The 19,130-nt window shown below is 39.2% G+C and overlaps 2 protein-coding genes across 20 annotated transcripts in view; one reads left to right on the top strand and one right to left on the bottom strand.

Moving 5' to 3' along the window:
- The window catches only part of CMSS1 (cms1 ribosomal small subunit homolog), a 390,132-nt gene that overhangs the window by 328,905 nt on the left and 42,097 nt on the right, over positions 1-19,130 (bottom strand). For 3 of the 14 annotated variants that reach the window (XM_054246291.2, XM_078352216.1, XM_078352220.1), the window contains one exon: positions 7,854-8,284. The exons of 10 other annotated variants lie outside the window; for them this stretch is intronic. The gene's annotated coding sequence lies outside the window, so the exon portion shown is untranslated. Of the gene's footprint in view, positions 1-7,853; positions 8,285-9,605; positions 9,700-19,130 lie in introns of all 14 variants that reach the window. One more of the 14 variants, XM_054246290.2, reaches the window with a different exon arrangement.
- The window catches only part of FILIP1L (filamin A interacting protein 1 like), a 305,341-nt gene that overhangs the window by 258,713 nt on the left and 27,498 nt on the right, over positions 1-19,130 (top strand). The gene's annotated exons all lie outside the window — the stretch shown is intronic.

Here is a 19,130-nt window from a genome sequence, read left to right as displayed (position 1 = left end):
ATGCACTTCTGGGCCACAAACAGCTTATCTTGGCCAAGCAGCAGACTGCCTTTTCCTAAGCATATACCTAATTCCAGAGTTTGTGTGGGTAACCCAGTGTACTTCCCAGATTTTACGGAAGATTGATTTTAGTTTCAAAGCTAGATTACTCCTGTGACGCTAGCCTAGGGCTTATAATTCTGCTCAGCGGTAGCAAACATGCACTGAGCTAAGCATAAGGCCTTACAACAGGCCCAGCAACCAAGTTCCGAACACACCATGCCATGTCACGAACCCAGCTATAGCTACTAGCATGGACTGCTACCACATTAATGACGAGGTCTGAGATCACTAGCAGCTCTTGCACAACAGCTTCAGTTATTCTGTCCCTGCTCTTTTTTTTTTGAGATGGAGTTTCGCTCCTGTTACCCAGGCTGGAGTGCAATGGTGCGATCTCGGCTCACCGCAACCTCCGCCTCCTGGGTTCAAGCAATTCTCCTGCCTCAGCCTCCTGAGTAGCTGGGACTACAGGCACACGCCACCATGCCCAGCTAATTTTTTGTATTTTTTTTTAGTAGAGATGGTTTCACCATGTTGACCAGGATGGTCCCGATCTCTTGACCTCGTGATCCACCTGCCTTGGCCTCCCAAAGTGCTGGGATTACAGGCTTGAGCCACCGCGCCTGGCTCCCTGCTCTTTTTAATGGACTGGTAATGCAATGCAGGTAGGAGACACCAGCTACACATAAAAGCTAGCAATGCAGGTAGGAGATACCAGCTACACATAAAAGCTAGTAAAGATAAAGAATGTGGGAAAGTGCTTTTAAAAACTACAACAGAATATAGTCAATGGCCAGTCTTGCTGAATAGTGACACTGAATTGACCTGGATAAATGTTGGTGTCTCAGTGTTGTGACTAAGAGTAAGAATACTTTTAGTCGATAAATCAGAGTTCTACTCTTCTTAGCTCTGCCATCCTTTTACTGGGTGAGCCTCCAACTCCCTTGGTTTCTACAAACTACAAACAAGGGAACAATGTCAGCCATCCCAAGTATTTCTCATTACTCAATAAAGATTGAATAGTGAACAATAACTTTCATGGGAACTCTGATCAAGGGGAGAAGAGATAATATAAAAATACAAGGTACTGATTCTATCGCTACAGAGACAAATCAGCTGAAGAAAATGAGGGGTAATCTGAGGAAAAGAGCGCACATGTAAATGCTGAAAAGAGGAACATGGCTGTAGCACTGAGCCCTGTGAGAGCTCCAAATCACTGTATCTAGAGCAGCCTCAGAGATGAGGTCAGTCCTCCAAGATGGGCTGCCCTGACAAAAGCAAATCTGCCAGATTTATTGCGTCTCATGGCCCACCAGTTTTGGAACAAAAGTTTAAAGGTGAAATGAGTTTCTCTCTTTTTTTAAAAAAGTTCATTTTTATGTGAATCAAAACAAAAACAAATCTCTGAGCAGAGATCATAAGTGGAATGTAAAACATCACATTTGAGCTGGCAAGACTTAAATTTGAAAAAAAGGAAGGAGTTGCTTGGTCTAGGAGCCTAGGGAGAACATGAGAAAGTTGCTAGTTTCTTGCTGAAGAGAAACACCCACAGGGTGAGATATTGTGGAAGTCCCTTAGTCTTAACTTGTTAGTCTGTTAATTGGGAAAGGCAGAAGAGGTGAATCACTCTGTGGAATTTTGTGAAAATGAATCCACTGCTGCTAAAAGGAAGATTATCTACTTCTCAAACGCTCATATTATTAAAAGAAATATATTCTGGTTGAAGTTGCATATTGTTCTTGAGGCTTTCAAATAAAAGTAAGAACAACTTTGTCAAGTGATTTGAAGTTCCACTAATCTCCCCCCAAATTCTGTCCCATAAGATTCTTCTTAGAGTTTCATAAAATTCACTAGGCTGAACAAAGATGCAAAGAATCACAGGCAAAGTTAACGACTCTCTGGCCAGTTTCACCCATCTGGACTTTAATTAAATTTGTCTCTAAGTGAATTCTTTACTTCAACCAAATGGTTCTCCTTCCAGAAGTGACAAGAACAAGGGAACAAAACTTAACTTTTCCTTCTTCCATTCTAATAAGTAATTCTGAGAATTTTAGGTACCACTCAGCCTAAGGGATAGCTATACTCCCCTAGGAAGTGGTTCTTTTTATCTCTCAATCATTTGGTCAGGTATGTGCAGAGTTCAAACCCGTATGAGGCAAACAGAAGTATCATTCCTTTAAGGAGCTTATAGTTGGCTTAAAAGCAAAAGTAATATGCTAAAGCAAATTAGAAAGTAGTATAAAATGTTGTAGAATATTTAGGTAATAAAGCTGTAAGGGATGTGGGGACTTAGCAAAGGAAAATCAGCCAGGGTTAGACAAATTAAGAAACATTCATGGAAAAGATGGGAACTGAAATGTAAATGGGGATGACTGAATGAAGCATTCCAAAAAAGATGTTAGCCTTATTTTTTAGAAGTTTACTATAAAAGGAGAACCCGAGGTTAAAAGAGAAATAAGGCTTGCGCCAGGATCAGAACACTCAGACTCTTAAGTTTAAAAGCCCATTATTTGGCCTTCAGAACCACCTGGACTTCTACAGAGAGGAAGGCATTTTAAGTAACATCAATTCTTAACCTGAAGCTTAAATATGATGAGGTAGTTGGCACAGTGGCAGACCCATAGCAGATACTGTTACTCTTCTAGTGATGCCAGTCTAATGTAGGGATGACACTCTTTCATCACCTGGTGCTGCCAGGCTGACATACGGGGGCTGTCTCAGGCCAAAGAGGAGGTGCTTTATGGGATGCCATCAAGAAGAATTCCTGTTCTCAGACACCCAGCTACCACATGGAGTAAAGGATTAAGCTTGTTGAAGAGCTGTCTCTAGAGTGCCTAACCTTAGCCACTCTGTAAAGAGAGGTTACCCGGTACCTTGATTCCCCTGGTATAAGGCAGTCCCTCCTGTGAGAGACAAGTGCTTTCCTAAAAATGTCTTAGTCATCTGAAGTAAGAGACAACTTCTGGAGCAGGTAAAGGACCAGAGAGAGCCAGTGACTGCAAAATACTTAAAACCTAGTTTGGAATCTCCCTGCTTTACTATGCCTCAAGGCACCCACAAAAACCAAATCTGTAAGACAAATCCTACAACTTGGGCTAAATGGCTCATATTAGATCCTAGCCACAAACAATAAAGAGTCGCTTTTGAAATTAACAGTCTAAATACTTTTTGCCTAGATGTTCATTTTCAGTTTAATTGTACTTTCAATTTAGTAAGTACTTCTTTGCTTTTACAGCATACTTACATCTTGTGAACTACAACAGATGCAAATAAATCTAATCCCACGGAATTCCAACTACTTAAGGTTTTCCATTCTTTTGAACCATTGAGACTTGATCAGCCATAAAATCTCGATATGTGAATCTGCATACAGTGTTATATAGGAAAGAAGGGAGGAAAGGATTCTAAAGGTTGTTGGGAGTTTTTATTTTGTGGAAATGAGATTTGAAGATTGCCAAAGGCTTTGTAGACCTTAGAGACAAAATTGCACTGCTCTCCCTATGTTGCAGCTCAGGTGACAAGCAGAGGAGGCAAGGTCAGATAGTTAGGTCACTAGCAGATTTTGGTGCAAGATTTCCCGTCCATCAGATATGTGGCTTTTCAATTGTTTAATACCTGGGGTGCTGCTTTCTTTGTTTTTAGCTATGAATGAGTAAACTTTGATGAATAGTGAAGCCAGAGCTTTTTTCAAAAACTCTTTTCTCAGCTACTAAAACCTGAGATAGTTTGCCTTCTCTTAAAATTCAAAGCACAAGGTAAGATGAGGCTAGGGCAAAAATGGATGGTATCCAAATAGCACATATATGAGGTACACTATAGCCATTTCTTTAACTGCCATAAACAGAACATTTCTCACATAGATACACTGAATGGGTGAAACTCCTGCTCAGGGACAGTATAAATAGCAGGCTCAGTACCAAGAGAAGTGGGGTATAAAGTCATTGCTCTCACCTCTAGCAGATACGCTGTTGACCATTGTCATATTTTGATAGAACCACCCGTTGCTATGCAAGCTTAATAGCCTCTATCTAGAACACGGTCATCTTAAAAGAACCCACCTTAGAGGAGAGGAAGTACGATCAGACTCTGTTTATGCATCTGCCTTCTCAGTATTCAGAAACTTCTGAAAAGGAAAACATAACCCAAATGCTCTGGACTTATATTCAAGGGGAAATTAAACAAGGCTCAGATACCCAAACTAATTTTAATTTGTATAAAGCATGCAAGAGGACAAGCAAAACACAGACCACAAGAAAAATGGTCATCTATGTTCCAGCAGATTACAGAATAAAATTTTTCCGCTTGTCTGTAATCAGACATTACACACATCCCAAACTCTAGCTTTTCAAAAATCATGGAAGAGATGTAAACCAATCATCCTCAGGAACTAGGAAGAGTGGGTAAAGGTAGAGAAGTAGGATGCTCATTGTGGCTCATGATCTGTTTGTTCAGCAGGAAGCCAAGCCACATATTAACCCTCATCCTTTAACTGCCTGAACCTCTAAGTACTCTTAAATGTATTAAATTTCCCTATTTTCCTTGTTTACTGATTTATGACAGCTAAAATGGAGGAACAAAAAAGCCCTCTAAGGATCAAAATGTTGCATTTTATACTCTTTAGGCTGCTATCTATCCTGTTTCTATGACAAACTGTGTGACTTCAGTAGTCACAGTAAAACATAAGCGTCTGTTGTTGTGGTTTCTAAGTTTGAATTTCCCACTAACAAGTTAGGAAACGTCTGGTTTCCCAAGCATACCACTTTAGCCACTGCCTCTGTGTAGGCAGCCAGATTACAAGGAGGTAAAAACCAGTGAATTTACCCATTCTGGCGCATGACTGGTCCCTGCTTTGGCTTTTTATTAAATATGGTGAACTAAACAACAATTAAGGTAAGAAAGCCAAATGAAAAAGGAAAGCCTTTAAAAAAAAAAAAAAAAAAAAAAGCAGCCAGCGGCTTAAAAAAAGTTTTATTTTGACTTTTTGCTCTAAGTTCTGGAAAAGGATACATGCTTTGTAATCTACTTTTTTAAAAGGAGAGAATAAAGAAAGAAAAGCAGCCCACTGAAGAGTAGGGGTTAAGAGAAAGAATCATAGTAAATCCTCCAAAATAGCCATGTGCAATATCTGAATGAAAATAACCTCTGACCTGGGAAGAGAAAAAGGGACTAATGGACGTTAAAAACAAAATTAGCAGCTACATCAGAATGATTTTCCAATGAACCATTTCTGGTTTCTTTAATCTGCTAAAATACAAAAGGACCATTGAAATATAAATGGATTGTGAGTAATAAAAAATACATATAAATACTCTTAATAAGATAAAATATATACACACATATTTCTAAGGATATGTATAGTATTATGCCCTTGAAGTCTGTCTGAGAAATGGCTGCCTGTTAAATATATCTTCCAAAAACTTTCGGATCCTCGAAATAGTCCATGGAAATGGTATTTATGACAAACCCACCTCCTCTGGGGAACATGAGATGTTATTACTGGCCATGCAAAAATAATTATGAATTTATGCCAAATGACAAAACTTGCTATATTGTTATGATTAAGAGAATATCTGCGAATGTCTCAAGATCAAGGCTCAAAGTAGCCATGGACCTACAGGAAATACTGTGACACAGCACTGGATTGCTAGTGGTGGTGATCTGGGATCTCTGACAGGTAGAATATTACAACACACAAATTCCCTGGAGAGGATGGCTCATCAGATATGAGACAGGAAGTGTGGATGTATGTAATGGGGTGAGAAACAGGATTTGGAGTAAAAACTACACTGGCATTCTGGCTCCGCCAGTTACTAGCAGGACCTGTGGCAAATTAGCTTTTTGAGCCTTAGTTCTTATTTGTAGAATAAGAAGACAGTAATACCTGCCTCCTATGACTGTTTCCAGGACTAAGCTGGTACATGGCATATAAAAATTGTTCAACCAGCGGTTATTCCTAGGCTATTGAGAGGAGGGCCTACTATATGTCTGTGCTCAGTTAATACTTTCAAACATTACTTTCAAATATGGTACCTATTTCAAAAATAGAACAGGTATTTGTTCAAATATTTATTGAAAACCAATTAAATACCAGGTACTGTTCCCTAACAGAAATATAGTATTGAATAAAACAGACGGATGATTGACTAATCATTGAATAAGATGTGTGTGCACGCACACACACACATATGCCTACCTGTATGAAGTTTACATTCTAGTAAGAGAGACAGGAAGTAATCCATAAATACATAAAATATAGTATGCCAGATGGTACTAATGAGGTGAGGGGGAGTCCAGTGGCTCCTGGGGAGACAGCCAGCACAAAAGCACACCAGGCTGTGTTCTGTTTGAGGAACAGCAAGGAAGCTGGTGAGTGGGCAGAGGAGCAGAGTGAGTAAAGAGAACAGTAGAAGGGGTCAGGGAGCCAAGTGGGTGGTGCAGAAAGCACAGGAATTAATAAATGGACACCAAAAACATGGTACGGGATAAGGAAACTCAGATTCTGAGTTTTCTGTCTTGATTTTCTATCATGTATCCTGGTGGTTAGGTGGAAAGAACACAGACTTTGCAGCCAGTGAATTTTTATTCTGGTCTGTTACCTGAACTTTTTGGAAAATTATTTAAACCCTCTAAATTTTAGTTTTTGGTTTCTCCTCCATTTGCAAAATAAGAATAATAGTACTTATCTCATAAAGTTGCTTTAAGTAGTAAGTGAGATCTAGTGGGACAAAGTAGATCTACAATATGCTTGTTTCCTTCTCTCTATAAGCCAAGGCTCACACTGGGAATTGGAGTCTACACTTTAGTTCCAGCTCCAGGGCCACCATAATGACAACCTGGCATGGTATTTAATCTGCCTGGGCCTCAGTTTTTCAACCAAGAAAATAAATGCAGGTGTTATACACAGACATTATAAAGATAGATATACAACACTCAAGGTGTTGTTATAAGTAAATAATCTTACTATTACAATCCATCTTAATAATAAAAATTTCAAAACAGCAAAAGTATATGTCTCCCATACCTCTGACACATTAATTCCATTATAAAATAGATCCTACAAAGTTTTTCTTTACCATGAAGTTGTAAAGATGTATTTAGCAATCATGTTTATTTTTATTCGCTTTTCCTGCCCCACTTAAGAGCACTAATCTAATGGAAAGATCTCCAAGAAATGTTTGGCTGCAGAAAACAAGACACTGAGGAAGTGTTTTTGTAGTAAGCTACTTTTGTGTAAAAAGGGGAGAGCATAAGAATCTTTATTTATAATTGCTTATTTACTCATAAAGAAACTCTACAAGTACATATGAGAAACTAGTATCAGTGGTTACAGTTGGGGAGATGAAGGATGTGGTAAGAGGAACACTGTTCCTAGTATACCTTTTAATACACACATTTTGAAATATGTATCAAATACTTAGGAATATGAATTTAATCTAAAAATCCACAATTAAAATTTAAAGAGTTAAAAGTACACAAAATAAACTGCAAAATTAGTTATCCAACAATATGAAAACCCCAAATGACCTATTTCTCAGATAGCTAGGGTATCTTTCAACCTGTTGCTTTGTATTTTCTTCTCAAGAGCTGAAAAAAAAAAAAACAACACTGTAAAATATTTTTAAGTCTTCTTGACATTTTTGACTGTGGAAACCAAGCCCAGGAATAGTATATCATTGTACTAACCCAGTCAACCCATCCTGCCTTTGAGTCCCCAAATACGGGAATCCCCAACCCCAGGGCCGCAGACCAGTACCAGTTCTAGACCTGTTCTCACACAACCGGAGGTAAGCAGTGGGATGAGGCAGCATTACTACCTGAACTCCGCCTCCTGTCAGCTCAGCAGCAGCATGAGATTCTCACAGGAGTGTGAACGGTGCATGGGAGGGATCTAGGTTGCATGCTCCTTACGCCTGATGATCTGAGGTGGGAGTTTCATCCCAAAACCATCTACCACCACCCTCACCCCAGTCCATGGAAAAACTGTCTTCGACAAAACTGGAACCTGGTGCCAAAAAGGTTTGGGACTGCTGCCCAAGTGGACCGAGTCTATGAGTATCTACACCCAGCAGACAAAGTACATATTCACATCCAAAAAATGAAGAGCAGGGATAAGATGAGCAGAGCATCAGTGAGGCTTTGGGAAGGTCCGCTATTAGCATCCATTTTGATATGCTGGCATGTCATTGGATATGCACATTCACAGCATTGGTCTCTTCCAGGAAGGGAGAAGAGCTGTGGAATAGATCTGTGAACAAAAGAGAAATGGAAGAGAGTGGCTGATCCCAAATATATTTGAGTAGCAGATAATTAAGAAGAGTTACACATGCCAGGGATAACTAATACAAGGAATCTAACAGTCTACCCAAAAATTATACCCTAAAATAGTGACTTCTCAACCAGACTCCACTTCTCTGCCATGTCTGGAGACATTCAGTAGTTGTCACAACTGAGTTGGAGGTACTGTGTCATTCCTGGCATTTAGTAGGTGGAGACCAGGGATGCTGCTAAACATCCTACAGTGCACAGGGCAGCCCCCACGACAAAGAATTAACCAAAATGTCAACAATGCTAAGGCTGAGAAACTCTGACCTAAAATAACAATCATGATGACTAATCATGTGCATAGCCGAAAAGATCCATGAAAAGCCCTAAAATAGATTGCAGTAAACAGTATGTAGTCCAATCTTTCATTCCATTGTGCTTTGTGCTATTCTCCCCCAGCTGACGCCTACTTTAGGCCAGTCCATTGTGACCTATGTGCTCATATGTGTTGTCTCACTGTCCTACTTTTTTTTTTTCCAATATGGCAAGCAAGTTGCATTGTTATTTTTAATTACTTTATTTTTTAAAATGAAAGTTAAAACTATATCTTGGGCCTACAACATCATGTTTTATGTATCTAGACATTGTGGAATGGCTAAATCTGGCTAATTAACACATTTGTTAAATACCTACATATTTATCATTTTTTTGTGGTGAGAACATCTAAAACCTACTCTTTTAGTACTCGCCATCCTTCTAATGAGAACTGACATGTGTAGTGCCAGGCCGTATGATAAGGACTTTTTGGATGGATTGTTTTTTATTAATCCTCAGAATAACCCTATTGGGAGGGAGGCTCTAATATTATCCCCATTCTACAGGTGAAGTAAATGAGACTTGTAGGGGGGTTAAATCGTTTGCTCACGTCACACTAGACAGAAGTTGAAAAGCCAGAATTCAACTGTAAAACCTGACCTCCGGAGTCTGAATTTCTTGCTGCGCACTGCCCTGCCTCCCAGTTTTCCACTGTCTCGTTCCCATTGGTGCTTCAGTCAGTGCTGGAGAGTGTACGTGTTGTCAGTCATTCCACCCGCCCCCTGCCACCTGCACATTTTACTGCCATCTCTTGCTGGGGGTAATAGCGAACAGGCAGTAGGGAAGACATCAGCCCTGTCTTAAAGAAGGCTACCTTAGGCCAAACAGACAAGATAGAGAAGAATGCAGATCATAGAGAGTTCAAAATCAACTGCAGAGAGTGGGAGGAAGGAATGGGGACAATGATAAACAATGAAAATATCAGGAACCTGAGGACAGCCCAGGAGCACCACCACCATCTCACATGTAAAGGCAGCTCCGCATGCTATGAACCAGGAGGCGCTTTCAGGAATACACACACATCTGAAAATACAAGGCATCACATGCTAAGTGGCTTTTTGAATACTTCTCCCTAGGGGCAGGGCAGTCAGGGAAAGGCATCATGGCTGTGGAAGGCCCAGGTAGGCTTTGAAGGATTAAGGGGACATCTACCTGAAACTTTTAGTCTAAGGACCTAAAGTCTTAATCTGTTGGAAGACAGTCAATTTTCGGGGGGAAGGTGGGGATGTAGTAGCAATCAAAATGGAAAGTATGGAAAAGAGGGAGACTTTGATTTAAGGATTCATTTCCAAATAATGAAGAACTCCATTTCAGAGTGGTGGGAAAGGGAGGGGATGGGGGAAGAAAACAAAAAGAAAAGTGAGAAAAATGAGTAGGCTATTTAGCACAGCAGTGTATTCACAGTAATTAACCTTTTAAATGCTGCTGCTTGATAGCTGTAATATATTCAAAACAAGGCAAAAAATTCATCTGAGTAAATAGCATAAAGAAAAATTCATTTGGGTAGGTAGGTATTTTTAATAAGAAAAATTAAAAGAGTGATAGAAGAGGCAAAATATTCACGGAATTAAACGTACATCCATTGTCCAAAGGTTCTTACTAGAACGCCCCCTAACAAGACAGTATTGCAGAAGTCAAAACACATTATTTAGGCGGTAAGTAATTATCCTGGTAGAGATTTACATGTGCTGTACTTGTTATCACTCCCATGCCAGTTCCAGTGTCTCCTTCCAGGCCTAGCCTGAGCAGCTTTTCAAGTCCCCTTCTGGCCCTTTCATAAGGGCATAGACAGGGTCTTTTCTAGTCCAGATTCATATTCATGGGCACCTCCTTTGTTCTCACGATGAAAATATTCTCCTTGTAGCTGCCTAACTACCCAAGCTCTGTGCCCGTGGACTCTCAGACTGGCCTTTTTCTGGTTGTGGAACCTCACCTGTAGGCAGGTTTTCTTTTTAGGAGACCCCTTTTCTCAGTTACTTTGCTCCTTTTTCTGCTCTTAAAAGAGAGATTTGCCCCACTTCCAGTCCTTGTGCTCAATTTGAGGATTTCAGTAACTCTTCTTAGAATCCTGCTTCTCTGCTAATAGCTCCCAAGCTCCTTTGTAATTAATGGGTCATCTGACTATTTGCATCTTATTTCACTTCTGACCTCTCTGGGGAACCTAGTAAGATTAATCGTTCAGGTGATGAAGAGTCCTGGCTCACAGTGTCCCATTTTTGCCATATATTTCTCTGACACCAAGCTAAAGCCTCCTCCATAACTTCATGCCCTAATTCTTATTTCACAATGAAGGAAAATAGTAATAAGCGAAATTGCTGGGTCTGGACCCATTTATGGCGTCTCTAAAGGATCTCAATAACGATGACAGGATCTTCAGTAACAAGGACATAAAACAGACACAGATGTACACTCATATTCAACTAGCAGATGCCAAAAAAAGTGTTACTGTTCTTCTAGATCCTGCTGACCAAGTCAGATGAATTGAACATTACATTATGGCTATGGTATGCTGTAGCTGTAATTTTTAGAAAACCTTTGACTTGTGAGAGAAATAAAAGAAAGCAGCATACACAGAATAAAAAAGACTGGTCATAGCTATTTTTATGAGTGCTCCTAAAATTTAGACTAAACAGCAAAAAGTCCCATTGAAAAAGCAGGGAGGATAGCAAGGAAACATAAATTATAGGCCTGATTACCAAATTCTATTTCAAATAAAGAGGCTTTCCAATAAATTCCATGTAATTACTCTGCAAACTGCTAGAACTCCATCGTTATTTGACCACGAACACAGCTGCTATCAACGCAACACAATTAAAATTATATATTAGACAAGAATTGCTAAAAGATAAAATGGGATATAATCATAATCAGGCTATCAAAGTCTAGCTGTGAGAGCAGATATAAAAATAAAAGGAGTGTGATGTATGCAGTTTTCTGCTTAGTAATCAACATATTAAATCAGGAACACAACGTAATGCATTAAACTAGCTCTGGAATAATGAGAACAAATACAGGAATGTAAGCCCATCAAAATGAGTAGTTACATATTTAGGACTAGGACGACGTTACACTACTTCAGACTTCTTAGGGCCAAACAAATTTTGGTATCACCACACTACTTGGTTGTTACCAGGAAAAAAACTAAATTATGATCATACCGATCCATGCAAGTATACAGGCAGGTTTGGGAGAAAAAAGGAGCTGACAAATAACAAGTGTAGTGCCTTGCACATAGTAGCTGTCACTGTATTTGTTTCATCAAGGTCTGAAATGAATTAAATGTCAGCTGAACTGCATAGCACTATGTATGGACCCATTTATAAGAACCAGGAAACTTAGTGGTTTCCATCTCCTTATTTCAAATTGGGGTTTCAAACAAAACACAATGTCTTATGAAAGCAATTTTGTCATTTAGTACTTTTCTAAGGACTGGGAGAGAGAAAATTTGAATGCAGAGAATCTTCCATCTGTGTTTGAGGGTGAGCAAACGACTGGCTTTATTAATGATGGAAACATCAAAGCAGTGACTAACCCAGTGAATTTGGGGACTTAAGCAGGATGAAGCAAAAGGCTGACCAGCCCAAAGAAGCACTGGGTGACAGCCCAAACCAGACACTTTTCCAGAGAAAGACAAATTTGCCACTTATGTTTCAACTGTCTATCCTCTACAGTAATGGTTCTTGAAGTGTGGCCCTCTTTGAGAGTTCATCAGTAACACAACCTTTTTCACTCTCATTCTCTCAAAAGTGTACACGGTTTTCCAGAGGCTCCATGTAGTGTGACGATGTTACTTCTCTGACAGCTAACGGAATGTGTGAAACAGATCTGAGGATACAGCTGTCTTCAATTAAGCCACACATTAGTTGCAGAAATGTACAACAATGCAACTCTTCTCACTAAATAATTTTGTTTGTAAAAGTAATTTTTCATAAAAACATGTTATTTAACAGATGATGGATTTATTATTTTTAATGAATGAGTATTTTTAAAGTCTTAGTTTGAATTTCTAATATGGTAAGGAGATAGATACAGCTCATACACTCCAAAGCTCTTTAGGGTCCACAAAAATTTTGAGTGTAAAGGGGTCATGAGACTTAAAGGGTTAAGAACTGCTGCTCTGGATCCTTTACTAATTTTGCTGGAACTATCTCCTGATTCTTTCCTAACAGCCTACAACTTCTTTGAGAACAGGATCTTCTATCCCCTGTTCATCTCAGGATAGCTTTTGTACTAATTATAGTCTTTGTTGTTTGTAAATTAAATGAACAAAAGTCTTGCCATATTCATAACATCAAAAACATTAAATTCAAGATTTACATAGTGAACATAGTGAAAAATCTGTTTCCTTAAAGCAACAGATGAGAAGCTAAGCTGACTCTGAAGTTATTCTCTATTAACAGGTTGATTTCTGCAACTAATAGAAACAATACAGTACCATTAATGGCTTGTGGAATTGGCTTTATTGCTTGATGATCACCCTAAGTTTATCTCTATGGACCAAGTGTCTGAAAAACGGGAAAAGAATCTGCGAAAACAGAAGTGTAATTCATGTTTCAGGGTGGTCAGATTATAGAAGAATATTTCCTTTCCATTGTCATTGCTGTTGATATAATGTTGCTTATGTAATAAACAAACATATTTGTCTAGCAGATCTCTGGACTCTAAGGAAAACATAAGATAATCACTCCTTTGTTAGCAGAGTTGAGATAGCCAAGGAGACTGATGGGCTAGGATGTGGACATTTACCACCTAACCCTATTCTCAAGAACAAGCAAGCACATACAATTCTAATGCAGGGATCTGAAGAAAAGAGAGAAGAACCTGTTCCAACAGTCTCGATTCTTTCTAGAGGCTCTGTAGCTATGAAATAATGTTCCTGGAGAACACTGATGGGAAACCCACTCATATCTCATTTTCTTAAATGCTTAAAACCTTGTACATGGTAAACATTAGAGCATACTCTTAAAAAATAAATAAAATACTTAGGACAGTGCTACAGTATTTGTCACGAAAGAGAGTATTTGTTCATTTTTTTGTTTATTCAAAAAACATTCATATGGCTCCCTCTACATGTAAGTGCTTTGTGGTAGACTCTGTAGGACACACAAAATAATCAGACACTGATACTCATCCTGGTTTCAAGAAGTCTGTATTTTAGTAGGATTGAGTGTAATGTACTAAAATAAGATAAAATTAAAAGGGGTAAGAATTATACATTATTATGGGTATGATTGACATTATAGCATTTAGACATACCATCTGCTTCATATGTGTATATGATGCACTATTACTAACACTCAGTGTCTTATGTAGAGGAGATAAAATATAAGCACACATCTGTGCTGACACATGTGTCTGCAAATAAAAACTGAAAAGACCCTCTTGAGTATATTATTTGTAGTGAAGAACCAGAATTATGGTTAGTACCAAAGAATACTGAAGATGACAGATGTGATGTTTTTGAAAAAACAAGGACCTGGTATTGCACATAATAATAGTGATAAACCACAGTAAGTTATAACAATTCTGAGCTATAATAGACACTCACACTGAAAAGCTGTAATAAGATACTGCTTTAAGACAGTTTGGATTTAATTACCTCACTTTCGTATCCATAAAACCAGCTTCCACAACCTGTTTTTATTGGAGAAGATTCAATGAATGTTCCTATAATGCTGTGGTGTCAGTACTAGAACATGAATATGAGTACTCCAAGACAGTGTTCTCTAAACTGGGATACATGTGCCTCTCAGGGTACATAAAGACTTTCTATGGTTATAGGCAAGGGAGAGATTTAAGGGATCAACATCTACATCCACTATTCATACATACACTCTTTGTGTTGAGTTCTCCTGTTTCAACAACACTTTTGAAACAAAATTCTTAGCAAACTGTTATCAAGTGCGTCTTCATGGGTTGGAAACCCCTCTGGGGCATCAGACAAAGGGGCAACTATAGAAAGCCTTAATCCTGAGTGTCCTATGAGGACAGAGCAGAGCAGAGCAGCAAGAGCAGCTGCAGCAGCAACAGGTTCAGAACCAAACACTGAATGAAGCAGTGCCTTGTTTCTTCATCTGGGGACAATGCAGGCAGGGCTAGTCCTTGTGCCTTATCTTTTAGGAATGAGATGGGTACCAGTGAGATGTGTATTTACACATTTAGTTAAGTTGAAAAATGAAGTCAGAATTTCCCTGAAAGAACGACTGGTTTGGCTCTCTGATTTGTTAATGAGGACTATGGCAAATGTTAAAACATATCCTTTTGCAACTATTTAAACATTGAATGAAAAAATCAAGATGTCAGTTAAAAAATGTGAAAAGGAGTACTTAGTTTTTCAACATTCTTTTAGCAGATATAAGAACAAACATTTAAAAACCCCTGCTCTGAGGGATACACACTGAAGAATACAAACGCAAAGATAAGCAAGATATTTTCAGTTGATAGTTTCTCCATTCAGAGTGTTCTTGATAAAAACCCTTGTATGTGGACCAGCCCTATGCAATGGTTTGTTCTCTCTGCAATATAATGTGGAGAAACAGCACAGGCTTTGCTCCTTCCTGACCTTTCTGAGCCTCAATTTTCACAGCTATAAAATGGAAACAATTCCAAACCCTGAAAATTTATCATGATATTAGAATTGACAGATGTACAGACTCAGCTCAGTGCCTGGCAACACATCACTGGCACTAAGTAAAGAATGGCAGCTATTACATAGTCTCCTATATTTTAGTCTTTGTGCTGTGTGAATAAAACCACAAATTGGAACTAAAATCATTTAGTGCTCTTTTTGCATGAAAATGTAGGTTCTGACCCCCCCAACTATGGTATGCATTTTGAGTCATGTTGTTCCCCAGAAATGTGGACAGATTTTAGGTAATTTAATCATATTCTCCCACCTGATTTTTTTTGTGTGAAAAAAATGGGCGGTCATGTAGATCAGGAATACAGGCTGTGGTACTGCAGATTGGGTATAAATCAGTAACAAACAGTTGGCAGAGTTAATATTCAAATGGTATCTCATTTCCAGGAAACACCTGAAATGTAAATGGCAAAGCCTTGCTTCCCACAGTCAGTCTGAGGGCCAGGAGATTTGGCATCATCTGGGAGTTTGTTATAATGCAAACTGTGAGGCCCACCCAGGCCCACTGAATTGGAATCTGCAGTTTAACAAGATTGCCATGTGATTCAAATGCATTTAAACTGTGAGAAGCACTGGTAAAGAATGGCCACTAGCAGGGAAGATAAAATCACACATGTAGTTTAGGTGGGGGCTCTCTGCTGCACTTGTTTAATTAAAGCAGAGTAAGGCAAAACAATGGAGTTTAACTTCTACTGACAGACTGACATACACACATGCCACAAACATACACATGCAGAGATCAGTAGTTCTCAATTGGAAGTGACTGCCAGGAAGCATTTGACAATGTCTGGAAACATTTTTTTTTTTTTTTTGAGACAGAGTTTTGCTTGTTACCCAGGCTGGAGTGCAATGGTACCATCTCAGCTCACCGCAACCTCCGCCTCCTGGGTTCAAGCAAATCAATAACAAACTGCCTCAGCCTCCCGAGTAGCTGGGACTACAGGCATGCACCACCATGCCCAGCTACTTTTTGTATTTTTTTAGTAGAGACGGGGTTTCACCATGTTGACCTGGATGGTCTCGATCTCTTGACCTCGTGATCCACCCATCTCGGCCTCCCAAAGTACTGGGATTATAGGCGTGAGCCACCGCACCTGGCCTGGAAACATTTTTAATTCATGACAAAGGGATGCTGCTAAACATCTTAGAGTGTACAAGATGACCTCCACGATGAAAAAATTATCTGGCTCCTAATGTCCATAATGCTGAAGATGGAGAAACCCTGGCATACATTATCCCTGCATAAAGGCACATAAACTGGAACTGTTAATGGAAAAAGGAGGCATAATTTGACAATGCAGCTATTAGGGAATGAATTTTAGATCTGCAGAGTTCTGCACCTCAAGGTCTATGCTACTTTGAAGATTATAAAAACCCTGGCTAAAAGCTAGCAAAGACTTCATGATAACCTGTATTAGCATATGAAGCCAGTATCAATGCTAAATCCTGTGAATCTCTAAAGAAAAATAATGGAGTAATGGTGACAGAAAATTAAGTTACTGTGATATCGAAAGTCCATTCCTACTCAAAGTAGGAAGCAGGCTTAGGAGGCTCAACTCCACACCCTCCTCACCTTGTGCTTTCTTCAAGACCAAAAACTAGCCTCAAACTTCAACCTTCAAATGCTCCTGGATATAAGGCAAGAAATAATGCTTTACGGTTGCCCACTCATCACTATCAAAAGTGCTGATTCCTCCAAATTTGGTAGTATAACCAGCTATTTCCCTCTCTCACACACATGTACACAATCACACCAAGTGTAACAGCATTACCTGTATCCAGCTGGCTCTGAAAAGATTGCATCAGGGCCTCCTGCTCTCAGTTCTCACTGGTTCCTTGTCCTGAGCTCCCAAGTTGATGGCTAAGTGGTATAGTTTTTTCTGCATATAAACTCCTGTTTCCCTTCCTGACAGGCTCCACCAGACTAGACAGCTGACTGTCCTGTGGTGGGCACATGAGAGTGGCCCAGGGAAATAGCAGGTTATTGGAAAACAAGAAGTAAGGAAATGCTTAGAGAAAATGCGTTCAAATAATCAGATAGAGCTTGGGGAACATATGGAGATGCCAACCAATTTACAAAAACCATGAAAAAGATGCTTATGTTTGCATCATGCTGAAAAATATGCATCATGCCTGCTCCAAAAACACTGAACAAAATGGAAGCAACTGAAAGTTTTTTCTAAACCTTTTTTTACAGGTTACTGCACTGCATTCACTAATCATTATTCTTTTTAAATACACTTTTTTATTATACTGAAAACAATCTTCTCTCCCTTATATCCTAAGAAAACACACTTCCTTCTCATAAAAATGAAATAGCACATGCTATGATTTAATAAGTCAAAAGTAAATACTTAAAATTTTTTGTGAAACTGTTCTCTAATAAAACTGTAAGCACTGTGGTGTAGAGAGGGGAAAATATTTCACTGTAATTATGCTCAAGGCATTGTCAAAATCATTAAATCAAATGAATTCTAATTCTAAGGCAGGAGGAAGAAGCATTCTGCCAAAGTTTTTTTTTTTTTTTTCTTTTTTTTGAGACGGAGTTTCGCTCTTGTTACCCAGGCTGGAGTGCAATGGCGCAATCTCGGCTCACCGCAACCTCCACCTCCTGGGTTCAGGCAATTCTCCTGCCTCAGCCTCCTGAGTAGCTGGGATTACAGGCACGCGCCACCATGCCCAGCTAATTTTTTGTATTTTTAGTAGAGACGGGGTTTCACCATGTTGACCAGGATGGGCTCCATCTCTTGACCTCGTGATCCACCTGCCTTGGCTGGGATTACAGGCGTGAGCCACTGTGCCCAGCAGTTTTTTTTTTTTTTTTTTTTTTTTAACTATTTCACCACCAAAGCAGTTTACTTGTGGACTCTGCCATTGGGTTGAGAAGTCCCATGACCATTCACAAACACACTGCCATGTTTATCTTTTCAGGCTCTCATGTGTCTCAAATAGGGATGGGGCATGGCCAGAAGCCATGGGCAAGCCTTTTGCTAAGGCCATGGATGAGATCATCAAAACCACACCCCAGCATCCTGCCTAGCCTCTTCTGAATTTTACAAGCCACAGCCCTGAGGCCAGCCTCCTGTTAAGTTCTCACAACAGAAAAAAACTAAAAGTAGATTCCCACAAAAAAGTTTGAGAATTCTTACAAGATTATTTTAGACACATTAGACGCCTGTATAATGTAATTACAGAAAATTACAGAAAAGAGCAGATTAGAATCTCAAAAAGAAGGACTCTATTTCCAAGAAGATGACCCTACATTAGTTTCCTTTTAAAATGTTCTCTCGGCCTGGAGCCAGCACTTTGGCAGTCTAAGGTGGATGGATCATGAAGTCAGGAGATTGAGATCATCCTGGTCAACATGGTGAAACCCCGTCTCTACTAAAAATACAAAAATTACCTGGCCGTGGTGGCGTGTGCCTGTAATCCCAGCTACTTGGCAGGCTGAGGCAGGACAATAACTTGAACCAGGGAGTCATAGAAAAAAAAAAAAAAGGAAGAGAAAAAAGTTCTCTGAAATTCTTACACAACTTTCAAAAAGTAAGATTTGTGATAAAGATGAAAGACATGCACTGGATAATTAACTCACTCCTAATAGAAAAGATACGTTAAAGTATTATGAATTCTTTATACCTATCAGAATGTAAATGTTTATAACTTCATCCATGACAAGTCCTTTGGTTCAACTTCTGAGGGATTCCATTCTATTTTAGCTTCTGTATTACAGTACTGCACAACTGTAATTACATTCTCTGTAATCAGCCCATTTGCAGTATAATTAAGAGTGCCACAAATTTAAAACTTTGACCTC

Source organism: Callithrix jacchus, chromosome 15 (assembly GCF_049354715.1).
Source record: "Callithrix jacchus isolate 240 chromosome 15, calJac240_pri, whole genome shotgun sequence".
Lineage (NCBI taxonomy): Eukaryota > Metazoa > Chordata > Mammalia > Primates > Cebidae > Callithrix > Callithrix jacchus.
The sequence above is the reverse complement of the archived record's forward strand: the minus strand, read 5'-3'. Positions and strand labels throughout refer to the sequence as shown.